General features: G+C 43.3%; 1 long non-coding RNA gene across 1 annotated transcript; it reads right to left on the bottom strand.

The window, feature by feature from the left end:
* Positions 1–3711: 3711 nt before the first annotated feature.
* Positions 3712–10528, bottom strand: LOC142718070 (uncharacterized). Its single transcript, XR_012872209.1, has 2 exons — positions 7184–10528; positions 3712–7113 (listed from the first exon to the last, which is right to left on the bottom strand). It is a non-coding gene; the product is annotated as an uncharacterized LOC142718070 (long non-coding RNA).
* Positions 10529–11113: the final 585 nt, after the last annotated feature.

Below are 11113 nucleotides of genomic sequence, written 5' to 3'. Positions count from 1 at the left end.
TTCTCAACAAGTGACTCCCCCAGTGTAGCGCCCCCTAGGACATATGATGCTGCAGATTATTACACCCAGATCCTTCTCAGCAAGTGACTCCCCCAGTGTAGCGCCCCCTAGGACATATGATGCTGCAGATTATTACACCCAGATCCTTCTCAACAAGTGACTCCCCCAGTGTAGCTCCCCCTAGGACATATGATGCTGCAGATTATTACACCCAGATCCTTCTCTACAAGTGACTCCCCCAGTGTAGCGCCCCCTAGGACATATGATGCTGCAGATTATTACACCCAGATCCTTCTCAACAAGTGACTCCCCCAGTGTAGCTCCCCCTAGGACATATGATGCTGCAGATTATTACACCCAGATCCTTCTCAACAAGTGTCTCCCCCAGTGTAGCGCCCCCTAGGACATATGATGCTGCAGATTATTACACCCAGATCCTTCTCTACAAGTGACTCCCCAGTGTAGCCCCCCCTAGGACATATGATGCTGCAGATTATTACACCCAGATCCTTCTCTACAAGTGACTCCCCCAGTGTAGCGCCCCCTAGGACATATGATGCTGCAGATTATTACACCCAGATCCTTCTCAACAAGTGACTCCCTCAGTGTAGCGCCCCCTAGGACATATGATGCTGCAGATTATTACACCCAGATCCTTCTCTACAAGTGACTCCCCAGTGTAGCGCCCCCTAGGACATATGATGCTGCAGATTATTACACCGTGATCCTTCTCTACAAGTGACTCCCCCAGTGTAGCGCCCCCTAGGACATATGATGCTGCAGATTATTACACCCAGATCCTTCTCTACAAGTGACTCCCCCAGTGTAGCTCCCCCTAGGACATATGATGCTGCAGATTATTACACCCCGATCCTTCTCTACAAGTGACTCCCCCAGTGTAGCGCCCCCTAGGACATATGATGCTGCAGATTATTACACTCAGATCCTTCTCTACAAGTGACTCCCCCAGTGTAGCGCCCCCTAGGACATATGATGCTGCAGATTATTACACCCAGATCCTTCTCTACAAGTGACTCCCCCAGTGTAGCGCCCCCTAGGACATATGATGCTGCAGATTATTACACTCAGATCCTTCTCCACAAGTGACTCCCCCAGTGTAGCGCCCCCTAGGACATATGATGCTGCAGATTATTACACCCAGATCCTTCTCCACAAGTGACTCCCCCAGTGTAGCCCCCCTAGGACATATGATGCTGCAGATTATTACACTCAGATCCTTCTCTACAAGTGACTCCCCCAGTGTAGCTCCCCCTAGGACATATGACGCTGCAGATTATTACACCCCGATCCTTCTCTACAAGTGACTCCCCCAGTGTAGCTCCCCTAGGACATATGATGCTGCAGATTATTACACTCAGATCCTTCTCCACAAGTGACTCCCCCAGTGTAGCCCCCCCCCCTAGGACATATGATGCTGCAGATTATTACACCCAGATCCTTCTCTACAAGTGACTCCCCCAGTGTAGCCCCCCTAGGACATATGATGCTGCAGATTATTACACCCAGATCCTTCTCTACAAGTGACTCCCCCAGTGTAGCGCCCCCTAGGACATATGATGCTGCAGATTATTACACCGAGATCCTTCTCAACAAGTGACTCCCCCAGTGTAGCCCCCCCTAGGACATATGATGCTGCAGATTATTACACCCAGATCCTTCTATACAAGTGACTCTCTCAGTGTAGCGCCCCCTAGGACATAAGATGCTGCAGATTATTACACCCAGATCCTTCTCAACAAGTGACTCCCCCAGTGTAGCGCCCCCTAGGACATATGATTCTGCAGATTATTACACCCAGATCCTTCTCTACAAGTGACTCCCCCAGTGTAGCCCCCCTAGGACATATGATGCTGCAGATTATTACACCCAGATCCTTCTCCACAAGTGACTCCCCCAGTGTAGCTCCCCCTAGGACATATGATGCTGCAGATTATTACACCCAGATCCTTCTCCACAAGTGACTCCCCCAGTGTAGCCCCCCCTAGGACATATGATGCTGCAGATTATTACACCCAGATCCTTCTCTATAAGTGACTCCCCCAGTGTAGCGCCCCCTAGGACATATGATGCTGCAGATTATTACACCCAGATCCTTCTCAACAAGTGACTCCCCCAGTGTAGCCCCCCTAGGACATATGATGCTGCAGATTATTACACCCAGATCCTTCTCCACAAGTGACTCCCCCAGTGTAGCCCCCCCTAGGACATATGATGCCTGCAGATTATTACACCCAGATCCTTCTCAACAAGTGACTCCCCCAGTGTAGCGCCCCCTAGGACATATGATGCTGCAGATTATTACACCCAGATCCTTCTCAACAAGTGACTCCCCCAGTGTAGCGCCCCCTAGGACATATGATGCTGCAGATTATTACACCCAGATCCTTCTCAACAAGTGACTCCCCCAGTGTAGCGCCCCCTAGGACATATGATGCTGCAGATTATTACACCCAGATCCTTCTCAACAAGTGACTCCCCCAGTGTAGCTCCCCCTAGGACATATGATGCTGCAGATTATTACACCCAGATCCTTCTCTACAAGTGACTCCCCCAGTGTAGCGCCCCCTAGGACATATGATGCTGCAGATTATTACACCCAGATCCTTCTCAACAAGTGACTCCCCCAGTGTAGCTCCCCCTAGGACATATGATGCTGCAGATTATTACACCCAGATCCTTCTCTACAAGTGACTCCCCCAGTGTAGCGCCCCCTAGGACATATGATGCTGCAGATTATTACACCCAGATCCTTCTATACAAGTGACTCTCTCAGTGTAGCGCCCCCTAGGACATATGATGCTGCAGATTATTACACCCAGATCCTTCTATACAAGTGACTCTCTCAGTGTAGCGCCCCCTAGGACATATGATGCTGCAGATTATTACACCCAGATCCTTCTCTACAAGTGACTCCCCCAGTGTAGCGCCCCCTAGGACATATGATGCTGCAGATTATTACACCCAGATCCTTCTCTACAAGTGACTCCCCAGTGTAGCCCCCCCTAGGACATATGATGCTGCAGATTATTACACCCAGATCCTTCTCTACAAGTGACTCCCCCAGTGTAGCGCCCCCTAGGACATATGATGCTGCAGATTATTACACCCAGATCCTTCTCAACAAGTGACTCCCTCAGTGTAGCGCCCCCTAGGACATATGATGCTGCAGATTATTACACCCAGATCCTTCTCTACAAGTGACTCCCCAGTGTAGCGCCCCCTAGGACATATGATGCTGCAGATTATTACACCGTGATCCTTCTCTACAAGTGACTCCCCCAGTGTAGCGCCCCCTAGGACATATGATGCTGCAGATTATTACACCCAGATCCTTCTCTACAAGTGACTCCCCCAGTGTAGCTCCCCCTAGGACATATGATGCTGCAGATTATTACACCCCGATCCTTCTCTACAAGTGACTCCCCCAGTGTAGCGCCCCCTAGGACATATGATGCTGCAGATTATTACACTCAGATCCTTCTCTACAAGTGACTCCCCCAGTGTAGCGCCCCCTAGGACATATGATGCTGCAGATTATTGTCGTGGAAATCCATCGCTCAAAATATATTAGACTGAAATTTATACGAGTCCCAACAGACTCTCAAGGCCAGACTCCATTAGTCAGAATCCTAATTAGGATATTTCACCGATATATATCGAGAGACGAGAAGAAAACACACAGACACGCTGAAATGTTCAAAATTCTCATCTGAAGGATTTATTACCAAACTCAAACTGTTAAACTGAAATTCAGAAGGGGTGTAGGCTTGAGGTAAACCAATCAGAGACAATGTAACAATATTTGTTATTCAGTAAAAAGCATACAATAAAATACATCATTATAATTCTTCACACATTATGTTTACAGGTTTCTTATCTCTCTTTTGGACAGAATGTCCTCGTGGAGATGGGGGGAGACCTTCCCTCACGCATACTTGCCATCCCCCCATCTCACTCCCATCTCCATCTTCGCATGGGAACCAAGGTCAAAGATAAAACATACGAAATCAACATTACTTGTATTAAAGGAACAATGACTTTTCTATTCACTACAATAAAACCAAGATGGGAACTCCAGACAAGATGGCTGCTGCACGAAACTAAATCATTTAAACATTATCATCACTTTCACATAATACATATCTTAGTAATTCGGCCTCCTGCTTGATAATTCACAATGTAATTTCATACAGAGAATATAAGCAAATAAATCATCCTTCACAAACCTCCCTTTTTCTCATATTAAATTACAGAAATTATATATTATGATTATGAAAGTCAAACAATATATCAATAGGGCCACAACTAATATGATGCCATCACCAATGTCCGGTTAGGGTATGGGGTCCCACCAGTGTATCGACAAGTCATGTACATCATCGTCCTCTTCTTCTCCTGTCTTCTGATTAGAACACTTGATACTGCTGACGGATTCACTCAGGTCTTTGGTCTTTACTTGGAATTTTGCTGATGTCATCACGACTTGATTTGGTCCTTTTCATCTGTCAGACACCGTCTCTTTTAGTTTACGTCACCGGGCTATACACAACACCTCATGCTGTGAGCCTGGTGTGAGATCCCACGTAGGCGGATTAGTGGGGTGTTATTGTGACCCCACAAACCCTCCGCTCATCTGTCTTCTTACTTGTCTGGGCGGCTGCTTGGAATTGTGACACTGCCGTCAGTTCATGACAAACGCGTTGTACTGGCTCCGGCTGCGCCTGCCGCACCTCAGTAATGGAGTTCATCGTATTAAAAATCTTTTAGTTCATGTTTACTGGCACTTTCTGGGGAACCCCAACCCTTGTCAATTGTTACTAATCTGGTGATAACATCTACGTACTATAAAAGTTGTTCTAAGTACATACAATAACAATGTCAGGCCCTTAAACTAAATCAAACAAACAAACACCTTTTATATAAGAAAAACTTCTCTGTTCCAATGGACAGGGCACCTAGAAGATGTGTAATTATTGGGTACATTTCATATGGTGTCACGCTTTCCAGCAGGATTTGTACGTTGATCTGAGCTGATTGCCTGGAACATTTCCAGCTCACCAAAATATACATAGATTCCACATGTTTATCTGACAAATGTCACAAACCAATTTTTCTTACTCTAATTTGTATTGCATGGGGAGGCCTCTCAAGGTCTGTTCTCTTTGTGGGAGGCGGGTATGATAAGGTTGGCACCGGTCTGCCAGGACTGTTCTGTAGGCAAATCAAACAGCTCTAACAGAATTTAGCAGCAACAGCTGTAAAGCCTGGGACATACCAATTAGATCTCACCAAATCGATCCTTGCAGTCTTGGGGCATATGTGAGGTCATACACCATCAATGCAAAAGCCATCAAGAGTGCCTTGGGTCTTACCGGTTCACGTTCCCTTATCCGTCCACATTCTGTTAGAATCTGGTTCTCACGCCTTCCGCTCCCAGTTGGACTCGTCCTATGGAGAACAAGCTTTTTCATTGTATAAACATTAATTGATCTTAATCAAATAATTAATTTGAAGAAAAACATTAACAAATAACATCTTTACATCAAACGTTCACATTGAGCAATAACTAGAAATGATACATGCAAACTCATTTTTCTTCTTTATATATATATATATATATATATATATACACACACACACACACAAACACTGCACAGAATTTTCCTTTCACAATAACAACGACAAAAAACAAATAACTAAAAATGTTTTCAAATGGGAATATTCCACTTCTGTACCTTTTATCTGACGCATGACTCTAATAGTCCAATGCTAAGGCTGATCCAGAACTTTACATAAAACTTAACTTCAGTATTTAATATTCCCACAACACTTCTTAAATACAATTATTAAACAAACTAACTTTGGAATAACATCTGGAGAACTGCTGATATCGTATTGTACAAACATCAGGTCAATACTTGGGATAACACTATTCCCCTGTCACTTACACACAACGTCTGCAGTGGGGAAAATACAGGCCGGGCTTCAGGCCTCCCTGAGAACAGGTCTACACACACGAGCACCGCGTCATACACTTCTACCTCGGGTAGTTGTATGTTCTGCAGTCGCTGGGACTGTTAATCTGGCCGGGCTGCACTTTTCACAGGTACCTTTGCTGTTTTACCTATGTCATGCCATGTGCACATCATGCCGGCTGCTACAAACCTAGTGGTGGCATTATTGTATCCAGGGACAAGCCAATTTACTGATACCTGGCTGCATATACCCTTGTTGTCAGTTCTGTTTTCTCTTGCTCTCTCAATTGGCTTACCCAATGATCCAATAAAGTTCCTACTACCAATGGGCCCATAATTGTGGGCGATGCCAAAAGCGTACCTAGAGTCCGTGTAGATGTCGGCCGTCTTACCTTCTGCCAGGTTACAGCCTCAGCGAGCACCTCCAACTCCGCTCCTTGAGATGAACAAGAAGGTGAGAGTGGTTTCTGGGTAATTTACCTTGTGCCTCGTATCCTGTTCTACACATGCTGTATATGATAAAGTATGTCTACATTACAAATTTACATTGGAAACCCATGTCACATATAGATAGAACATTTCAAAAGGGTGGAGTTTTATTGTTCCACATTTATCTGATGATCCAGAACACTTGTAAATCCCACCCACCAGGTCCTGTAAATACCTGATTAATACAAAAACAAACAAAATATGTTACTGAAATCTGGCATAAAAGAAACAATATTCAAACAATTTTTTTTGTTTTGCCTTCTCCCCATCTAAATCTGTAAAGACTCATCTGTGAGTGACGTCACCTCACCTCCTGTGTAAATTGGCTGGAGGGGGATCTGGAACCATCTACACAGAAAAACCTCAAAATATAAGTTACTGTCATACACATTTAATCTGGGTTACTCCTTGAAACTCATACACATTTTGTAGATCTCCTAGAACCAAATTCATTAATTCAAAACAAAATAAAACACAAAACAAAACTACCTGATCAGTCCCTTCACCATTGGGAAATCTTCAACCCTTTCTCAGCCACTGGGATAGGGCAGTGCTTGGCATAGCTCCCTCTGGCTGTGAAGGGGTCATAAAATTGCCTGTAAAAAGGAGAACAAAAAACAAAAACTACCTGATCAGTCCCTTCAACATTCCCTCCTATTTGGACTCTGCGAAAGTAATGTAGCAGGGTTCAAAACTACATATTAACATAATGAGATTAGGCACTCTATCGGGGGAGCACTAGTTTAACCCCCTGTAATACACAACAGCCTGGAACAAAAAAAGATGACTTTCTCCTGACAAAAATACATTTTATCTTTAAAATGACCTGCAACCATTTACCTGTAAAACATCTCACATTTTTAAAAAATAACATTTAGGCCGCACCATAGCACGTGCCTCATGTGTGAAAACAAAAACAAAACAATTGTAATTAGTTATTCAATAACACAGAAAATAATATATCTGGTAATATTAATTACTGCAAACCAATAAGCTGTACATAAGAATAGGGAACAGAGGGGGCACATACATGTTCAAGACCCCGTGTCTCACAATATCTGTAGTTTAATACATTTGAATTAACATTAAAACATTCCAACATTAAATCTTATCACATTATAACACATTAATCTGCAGTATAGCTTTTATCTTTTTACAAACAGATCCAGCCGGCTGTAATATTTTTCTCGCTTGGTGTAGTTCAGACGACTGCGCTGCGCGAAAATAAAACACGTTCCATAAAAAAATGAAAAAAAAAGTAGAACTGATTTTAACCCCATACACAAAACACTAACATTTTTAGACATTACTGCTGTTAAAAATAGGAAACATACAATATAGTTCTGCTTTTATTGTGGCCATTAGTTTCAAATTTCAGACATGTTACATTACACACATCACACAGATGTCTCATCACATCACACATGTTACATTACACACATCACACAGATGTTTCATCACATCACACATGTTACATTGCACACATCACACAGATGTTTCATCAAATCACACATTACACTCCCCCCGTTCTGACCCACGTTAGTCACTGCAATGTACCTGGCTGCTCCGTTTTCTTCACTCTTCCAATGAAAATTTACACCTGTATTTAAATTGTTCTTTCTCACATGCAAACATCCTTCTTACGGCTGCCAGCCTTTTCAACAATTTTTTTCAGTGTGTTATTTTGCCTTCACATACTTTATAATTAAAGCCCCAGCTCCTTTTGCTCATTCTAATGTTGGCCGGGACCAGTGCCCCAAAGCATCTTTGTCCAACTTCCTCCTGACCCCATGGTCGGAGAGCAGTAGGGTGATTTCCGGTAAATCCCCCACCTCCAGGCAAACAGGCCACGTTTGCCGACAGATATCTCAGACCAGTCTATCTCCTAGACTGTCTTACCAATACGATATCACAAGTCGTTCCTCCAGACATTCTAGCAGTAGGATCCTCTGATCCCTCACTGGATTGAACATCAAGAACAGACAAAATGCTGCCAATCAACAATTACAAGAGCAAATTCTTCAACACAATCGACATTCATGAAACTCCATTGATTCAAGCAGGAGTTGGTAACACTTCACTTATGCAGAACACTTGCTGCCGGGGTGTGTCTTTCAGTTCATAGAGCCCATGATGTAACATATATCCCAAACTCTTTCCTCTAGCACTTTGCAATGGTTTCACATGCAAATTATATTTGGTAACATATATATATTATCCTCCCCGCTCAGCCGTTCACTCTGTGGGTTGTAGTTTAGGGGGTTGTTATCTAGGTTGGTGATAATTTCTTTACGTGCTATGGGTCTGAGCCAATACCAATGTCCTTCACTGTAATTACTACTACGACACAGGTGGCACCTGGGATAAGTGTCAGGGTCATTCAATGAATACAGGATGTTATATTACAACGGTATTCAATCCAGCGGTCTGATGTTATACTACTACAGACTTAATTACTTGGATGTTATTTTACATCAAAGTGTATATGCCGGATTATCATGTGCTAGAAATCAGTCTGTACTGATTCCCACCTTATGCCAGTCTGGCAATGCATACAACTGGTTTATGGACCCTTACACACAATATCACTGGCTGGCAATGCGTTAGGAAAATATAAATGATTTTCTAATACAGTATTCAAAGTTTTCCCTGTTGCACTGGGTAATGGTATTTAGTGCAAATTCAATATAGACACAATTGCTTCTCCTTGCACTGGATTCTACATTATCAGGACTTAACCATTGAAGCCCCTGTGGTACTACATGATATTACTCACAACTATCTCACCTACAAACAGTCAATACCTCCCAACTATAATCCCAGACAAACGGGTAACAGAACAACTATTAATCCTCAACAATTTTACACAACTAAATAACAAATAACGCTACAACAAAGCAGCAAGCAGAAGTTTTGTTTTTTCCTCACAGTCCAAAACAACTCTTTGCATTTCAAATACTTCACATGTGAGTTACGACTTCTCTCTGCCATGCGCTACGTCACTGCATTCCAAAGGCTTCTCACAATTTTTCCTGGTTAACTATGTATTTGCTGGCAAAAATTCTCTCATGTCTTTCATATCAACAGTTTAAGATCACGTACACACCTGCAATCCTTCATCACACAAAAAGCTTCAACATACCTTTTTGGATCCATCTTGCAACCCACTGACTAAGGAGTCTCGTCCATAGAAGTGACGTTCTGACAGCTGGATTCCAAGGCTTACGCAATACATGTGTGAATGGTGTAAGAATAAGCTCCTTACCTACCGCGGTTTTTTGTAATTCACAGATGCAAAGCCAGACCTCTCCAGTGACAGCTTATCAGACGTGCAATCTTCCTGGGTTTTATCGGCACCATTACTGTCGTGGAAATCCATCGCTCAAAATATATTAGACTGAAATTTATACGAGTCCCAACAGACTCTCAAGGCCAGACTCCATTAGTCAGAATCCTAATTAGGATATTTCACCGATATATATCGAGAGACGAGAAGAAAACACACAGACACGCTGAAATGTTCAAAATTCTCATCTGAAGGATTTATTACCAAACTCAAACTGTTAAACTGAAATTCAGAAGGGGTGTAGGCTTGAGGTAAACCAATCAGAGACAATGTAACAATATTTGTTATTCAGTAAAAAGCATACAATAAAATACATCATTATAATTCTTCACACATTATGTTTACAGGTTTCTTATCTCTCTTTTGGACAGAATGTCCTCGTGGAGATGGGGGGAGACCTTCCCTCACGCATACTTGCCATCCCCCCATCTCACTCCCATCTCCATCTTCGCATGGGAACCAAGGTCAAAGATAAAACATACGAAATCAACATTACTTGTATTAAAGGAACAATGACTTTTCTATTCACTACAATAAAACCAAGATGGGAACTCCAGACAAGATGGCTGCTGCACGAAACTAAATCATTTAAACATTATCATCACTTTCACATAATACATATCTTAGTAATTCGGCCTCCTGCTTGATAATTCACAATGTAATTTCATACAGAGAATATAAGCAAATAAATCATCCTTCACATTATTACACCCAGATCCTTCTCTACAAGTGACTCCCCCAGTGTAGCGCCCCCTAGGACATATGATGCTGCAGATTATTACACTCAGATCCTTCTCCACAAGTGACTCCCCCAGTGTAGCGCCCCCTAGGACATATGATGCTGCAGATTATTACACCCAGATCCTTCTCCACAAGTGACTCCCCCAGTGTAGCCCCCCTAGGACATATGATGCTGCAGATTATTACACTCAGATCCTTCTCTACAAGTGACTCCCCCAGTGTAGCTCCCCCTAGGACATATGACGCTGCAGATTATTACACCCCGATCCTTCTCTACAAGTGACTCCCCCAGTGTAGCTCCCCTAGGACATATGATGCTGCAGATTATTACACTCAGATCCTTCTCCACAAGTGACTCCCCCAGTGTAGCCCCCCCCCTAGGACATATGATGCTGCAGATTATTACACCCAGATCCTTCTCTACAAGTGACTCCCCCAGTGTAGCCCCCCTAGGACATATGATGCTGCAGATTATTACACCCAGATCCTTCTCTACAAGTGACTCCCCCAGTGTAGCTCCCCCTAGGACATAAGATGCTGC

This window comes from Rhinoderma darwinii, unplaced genomic scaffold (genome assembly GCF_050947455.1).
Source record: "Rhinoderma darwinii isolate aRhiDar2 unplaced genomic scaffold, aRhiDar2.hap1 Scaffold_4589, whole genome shotgun sequence".
Classification (NCBI taxonomy): Eukaryota; Metazoa; Chordata; class Amphibia; order Anura; family Rhinodermatidae; genus Rhinoderma; species Rhinoderma darwinii.
This window is presented reverse-complemented; position numbering and strand designations above follow the sequence as displayed.